The sequence below is a fragment of the Leptonychotes weddellii genome, chromosome 3, assembly GCF_054177405.1.
Source record: "Leptonychotes weddellii isolate Sample4059 chromosome 3, ASM5417740v2, whole genome shotgun sequence".
NCBI classification, from domain to species: domain Eukaryota; kingdom Metazoa; phylum Chordata; class Mammalia; order Carnivora; family Phocidae; genus Leptonychotes; species Leptonychotes weddellii.
This window is the reverse complement of record NC_138371.1, coordinates 13,590,266-13,595,844: the sequence shown is the minus strand read 5'-3', so window position 1 is coordinate 13,595,844 and position 5,579 is coordinate 13,590,266. Positions and strand designations below refer to the sequence as shown.

Genomic DNA, 5,579 nt, shown 5'->3' with positions numbered 1-5,579 from the left:
GCCACCCCTCTGAACACATCCTAAGCATCAACTTGTATTTAACTGTAATTAAACTATCTCCAGGTAAGAAAGTTCTAGAGCAACTACCCTATACTTATCAACAAAAAAAATTCTTCTATCTGGGAAAGTTTTATTCTTCAAAAAGAAAAGCTTATGGAATAGGACCAGCTAAGTCAACCCTAACTATCTCTGAGATAAAAGATGAACCAGGCTGACGGATCTCGAACCCACTCTCACAGTAAGCATCAGGAAGTATAGATGTCATCTTCTAAGGGAAATATTCTGAGGGTCCAGCAGCATAAATCCATCAGTAAGTCTATAATAGACTATTGTGGAATCGGACTCCACTATGGCCAAAGTAAAAGACATTGGCAAATCTGGGTCACCTTGCGATTTTCGAGATGCCTTCAGATCTCCCTTATCCTGTTAGGGCTGAGGGAAGCACTGGTGGGTGTAGGCACCACAGTCTGTAATCCTTCTCCTTCTATCTCAGTACCGACAAGGCAGATGAGCTGGAGATCTGGTAATCCAACACAATTTACTTCATGCCAACTTTTACTCTCCATGAGGTCCAGGTAAACCAAGAATGCTATGCAAACTTGGCTGGCATCTCCTATATCTAATTCCATCATTTCTAAATACTTTGGGTGGGTGCCCATCCAGGCGTCCTCCGGGGCCCATGAGTGGGCGGCGCCGAGAATGCCGCCCCGGCCCAGACCGCTGCAGCCCGGGCTGGGCTCAGAACCGCCGCGCTCCGCCATGCCAGGCCGGACGGCCAGCGGGTGGTGCACCATAAAATATATTTTTTTCAAGAGTCTCTTATGATTTGCCTCCCTCCCTGTTTTCATATTATTTTATTTTTCCTTCCCTTCCCCTATGTTCACCTGTTTTGTTTCTTAAATTCCACATATGAGTGAAATCATGTGGTATTTGTCTTTCTTAGACTTACTTCACTTAGCAAGATACCCTCTAGTTCCATCCACATTGTTGGCAGTGGGTCAGCGGTCTCTCAAAAACGACTGTTGGCTTGAGGTCTAACCTGCATATCTGCCTAAGGGACTCCTGTGTGGGTAGACCCTAGATCTCCTGAGAGGAGCAGTGATGAAAGTAGGATTGATGGCCCGGCCCTCAGGGCCCTCACATTAACGCTCTCAAAGCAAAACCAGAAACAAGCCTGCCTTAACTTGTAAGTGGGCTGGCCTGTGCTTCCAGAAGACCAGGCATGAGACAGGGGCGCTTCAGTTAACAGGTGTCAGAGTTTGGAACCATGATTAATTGCTAGCAGGGACCAGCAGTCCTCTTGAGGGTGCTAAGAGTGGAATGGTAGCTCCCCAGCATCCACAGCAGGAAGAAGTAGAAACTGAAGGTCCGACCCTCCTGTGTAAGGCTAAAAAGTAAGCTGGAATTCTCTGAGAGGCCACAGCATTTATTACTAGTCAATGACAGCAGTAGCTACAATAGTAATACAGCCGTTTCTACTTACTCATGGTCGTTCTACAAAGTCACTGTAAACTTCGAGTTAGCAAACCCTGGACCATTACGCCCAGGTGTAATCTGTGAGCTTCCGGTAAGATTTTTATCAACCAACCAATATGTGACCAGTTTTACGTGTGAATTCACAGTCAACAGCTCCATAATGCACGGCTGAAGGAACCACACCTAACACAGGAGTCCTCTGTGCGTTAGGGACCCTCGGGAGCTCTTCGGCACCACACCTGGGGGCCATTTTAAACGGCAAGATCGACAACAAAAGCGCAAAACTTCAAATGATGTGGCACTAAATGGACCACGGAAAGGACACTTGTTTGCAGTCTGAGAGCTGTAATGAGAAAGCAGAGTGTCCCCTTGTCTGAGCTCAGCTGAGAACGTGTGCCAAGAGCATGGCAAGTATTGACTTCGGGATTAGAATAAATTTTAGCAAGTAGGGCACCTGTGAAGACTGAGGAGTGAGTGTGATTGTCATCACTGAGGGGACAAAAAGTCCTCTCTCCCTGTGAGGAACACAGCCGACCACAGAAGCAAGGAGAGAGGCGTGAGGGGCCTTGTGGGGCCTTGTGGGGCCTTGTGGGGCCTTGTGGGGCCTTGTGGGGCCTTGTGGGGCCAGCCTGGGCTCTCCGGCTGGTATTCCGCGGCCCCACTAGCCAGGTCATGGGATTTCTGTGGGCCTCAGTTTCCTTATCAGTGAAATGGACATAATTCCTGACCTCCATACGTTCAAGGGGATGCTCTGAAGTTAAACTATAGGAAGCCTTTGAAAAAGTCAGAATAAATGAGAAAGAAAACAAATCCGAGGCCTCCAGTGGTTATTTCTGTGTGAGAATAGTAAAGGCAATTTTTATTTCCTTCTTTGTACGTCTATGAATTATTTCACGCTGCTTTCTATTGAGTGTGCATGTTTCTAATCCAACACAGCTTGAAAAGGAAAAAGCGCCCACGAGAGTGACGTTAATTCATAGGAAACTGCTCCGAAAAAGGACTGTGACAGAGAAGAAGGTGTTGGTTTTCCACAAAATAAATCAATATATGCGCTGGGTTCATAAACCCAAGTGAAATTCCTACGTGCTTGGTCGTGTGAGGAAAAACAAGTCCCACCTGGTTTGGGTAGTTCATCTTGTGTCAGAGCCTTTGAGTCAGAGCTTCTTTTATAACATTTCGGAAGGACTCCTGCACCTCGCTGACCGTGCCCGGCCTGCCCGCCTCCTGGGGCTTTCAGCGCCGCCCTTGACTTCATTTGTACTGGAAGAAAAACAGAGGGAGGAGGGCTGAGTTATCCTCCCCGTCCTCACAGCAGCCCCGGAGAAAGGGAACGCAGAGCAGTGTATGGTGGGAGTCTGCACTGTGTGTCCTCTTGATTTAGTGATGCAGTTTGTAAAATATCAGGCTCGTCTGTTCTCTTGGCTCCAGGAACTAACTCAGTTCACTGTTTTGGAAGCACACATTCCTCTCGGCACTGTTGAACAAAGAACAGGTTTGTCTCACTCAGAAGTTCACAGCCTTCCATAAACAATTGTTTACACACTTCTCCCTGTCCTTTCCACTGGACACGGATGCGTTAGCTTTTTCTGGTCCAAACTGTCCCCGGGTGTAGCTGAGGGCATTTCAATCGTTGTGATGTTTTGTGATAGAGATGGTTGGTTCTCCATGCTAGGTAATATGATCCTAAAAGAGATTAGAGAACAAAGCCTAAGCCCTTCAGCTCTGGCCTCTGGCTTACATAAAACACAAACCTGGTTGATATATTGGATCTATTCCCGGACAATTACGTCTCCTGAAAAATTCAGCAGGAGCATCCCTGTTTACATATTTAAAGGCATGTTAGATATGCCAGATTGGAAACAAAAAAAAAACAAACAAAAAACACCTTGCAGAAATAATAAAAAAGGATTGCATGGTTATTATCTAAGAAGAAGAAATGTCATTAGTGTCTACCCAAGGGAACATTGTTTTAACATTAATTCTGTTTACATAACTAATGGACTGTGTTAGGTGGATTTAGAACATTAACTAAGTATGTCCCATGCAGAAATCCGTACAGATTTCACATAAAAGTCTGTAGTTTCACAATAATCCTTCAAAAGGGCACTTGAAAGGAACTCAGAAATGCTAGCCCATTTGGTGAGAGAGTAGCAAGCAGCAGGAGTTTGGGGTAATTAACAGGCTGGATGGAATCTTTTTGTACCTCTGCAAATTACTTAGAGCAATGTAGATGAGATCTGTTCCTAGAACTGTCCAAATGCATGATATTTTATTTAAGCCATTCACAGTTTTGTATCAGGATTAATTACAAAGACGTTGCTTTCTATAGTTCTTTTTTATATTAAAAAAATCCATGATTATACTGCTATTTGAGAATCACTAGAAAGCACTTACATGAGGGAAGCAGTTAATCCTAATCAGAAAGAAGGAAATTTGGTTGTGGCATTTGTAAGAATACTCTTGGAGGGAAACTCAGTCTGGACCCTGACAAAACTGATGAGGACAGCCCTGGAGGAAACCAGTCTGTTTACCTCTCTATTATTTCACATAAAAATCCCTATTTGATTATATTTCATATAAACTAGGTACAATGCAGACATCTGAGAAGAGTCCTGATTGTTGGATTCTCAGACTGTTGGAATTCCATGAACAAGGGGAAGAAAGAGATAAACAAGTGAAAATAAAATAAGTCATGGGCCGTCAGACAAAGTTTTGGTTTCAAGGAACATTCAAATGAATATACAGGCAAAGTATCTTTGCTGACATGGATAAAATACACCTTTCTTTTGAAGCATGGCACGTAAGTGGATGTCAAGAAGAGATAAAGGGAGGGTTGGCTGAGCTCAGAGGGACCCCTGACATCATCCCACCAGCCTCGTCATCTTAAAGCTAGAGACACTGATGGGCGCCTGGGTGGCTCAGATGGTTAAGCGTCTGCCTTTGGCTCAGGTCATGATCTCAGGGTCCTGGGATCGAGTCCCACATCGGGTTCCCTGCTCAGTGCAGAGCCTGCTTCTCCCTCTCCCTCTGCCACTCCCTCTGCTTGTGCTCTTCTATCTCTCTGTCAAATAAATAAATAAAATCTTAAAAAAAAAAAAAAAGCTAGAGACACTGAAACCCCCAAGAACTAATGTGACTTACCCAGCTGAGGCTTTTTTCCCCGCACGCCTCACTTCTCTTGAAATAAAACACACTAAAGAACCCAGCAGTTCATAGGCTGCCTCTTGACTAGAAGGAAGAACAAAACGAAGGAAAGAAGGGAGAGGGGGAGATCCTTGTTCAAGGAGGATGCCATTCTTCCTGTGGCTCAGCCCAAAGCCCCCGAAGGAAATGTTTCTTCAATTTCAGGCTGCCTCTCCATCCGCCCTCTTACTCCTTGTTATCTATGCTGATATCAGTTACTGAAGTTCTGTGCCCAATTAAAAATGAAATGAACATGAGGATAGAATGTAAGAAAATGGGGGTGCCTGGGTGGCTCAATTGGTTGAGCGTCTGCCTTCGGCTTGGGTCATGATCCCAGGGTCCTGGGATCGAGCCCCACTTCGGGCTCCCTGCTCCGCGGGAAGCCTGCTTCTCCCTCTGCCCCTCCCCCTCCCTCTGCTCGTGTACTCTCGCTCTCTGACAAATAAATAAAATCTTAAAAAAAAAAGGAAAGGTGGATAGAAAGTAAATTTTAAAAAAAGAATGTAAGAAAATGTTACAGACGGGCGCCTGGGTGGCTCAGTCATTAAGCGTCTGCCTTCGGCTCAGGTCATGATCCCAGGGTCCTAGGATCGAGTCTCACATCGGGCTTCCTGCTCTGTGGGAAGCCTGCTTCTCCCTCTCCCACTCCCCCTGCTTGTGTTCCCTCTCTCCCTGTGTCTCTGTCAAGTAAATAAATAAAATCTTTAAAAAAAAAAAAAAGAGGGCGCCTGGGTGGCTCAGTTGGTTAAGCGACTGCCTTCGGCTCAGGTCATGATCCTGGAGTCCCGGGATCGAGTCCCGCATCGGGCTCCCTGCTCAGCGGGGGGTCTGCTTCTCCCTCTGCCCTCTTCCCTCTCGTGCTCTCTGTCTCTCATTCTCTTTCTCTCAAATAAATAAATAAAATCTTTAAATAAAAAAAA

The 5,579-nt window shown here is 45.5% G+C and overlaps 1 pseudogene; it reads right to left on the bottom strand.

Moving 5' to 3' along the window:
* Positions 1-7: 7 nt before the first annotated feature.
* Positions 8-776, bottom strand: LOC102741104 (tRNA-splicing endonuclease subunit Sen15 pseudogene; annotated as a pseudogene).
* Between the last annotated feature and the right edge of the window lie 4,803 nt (positions 777-5,579).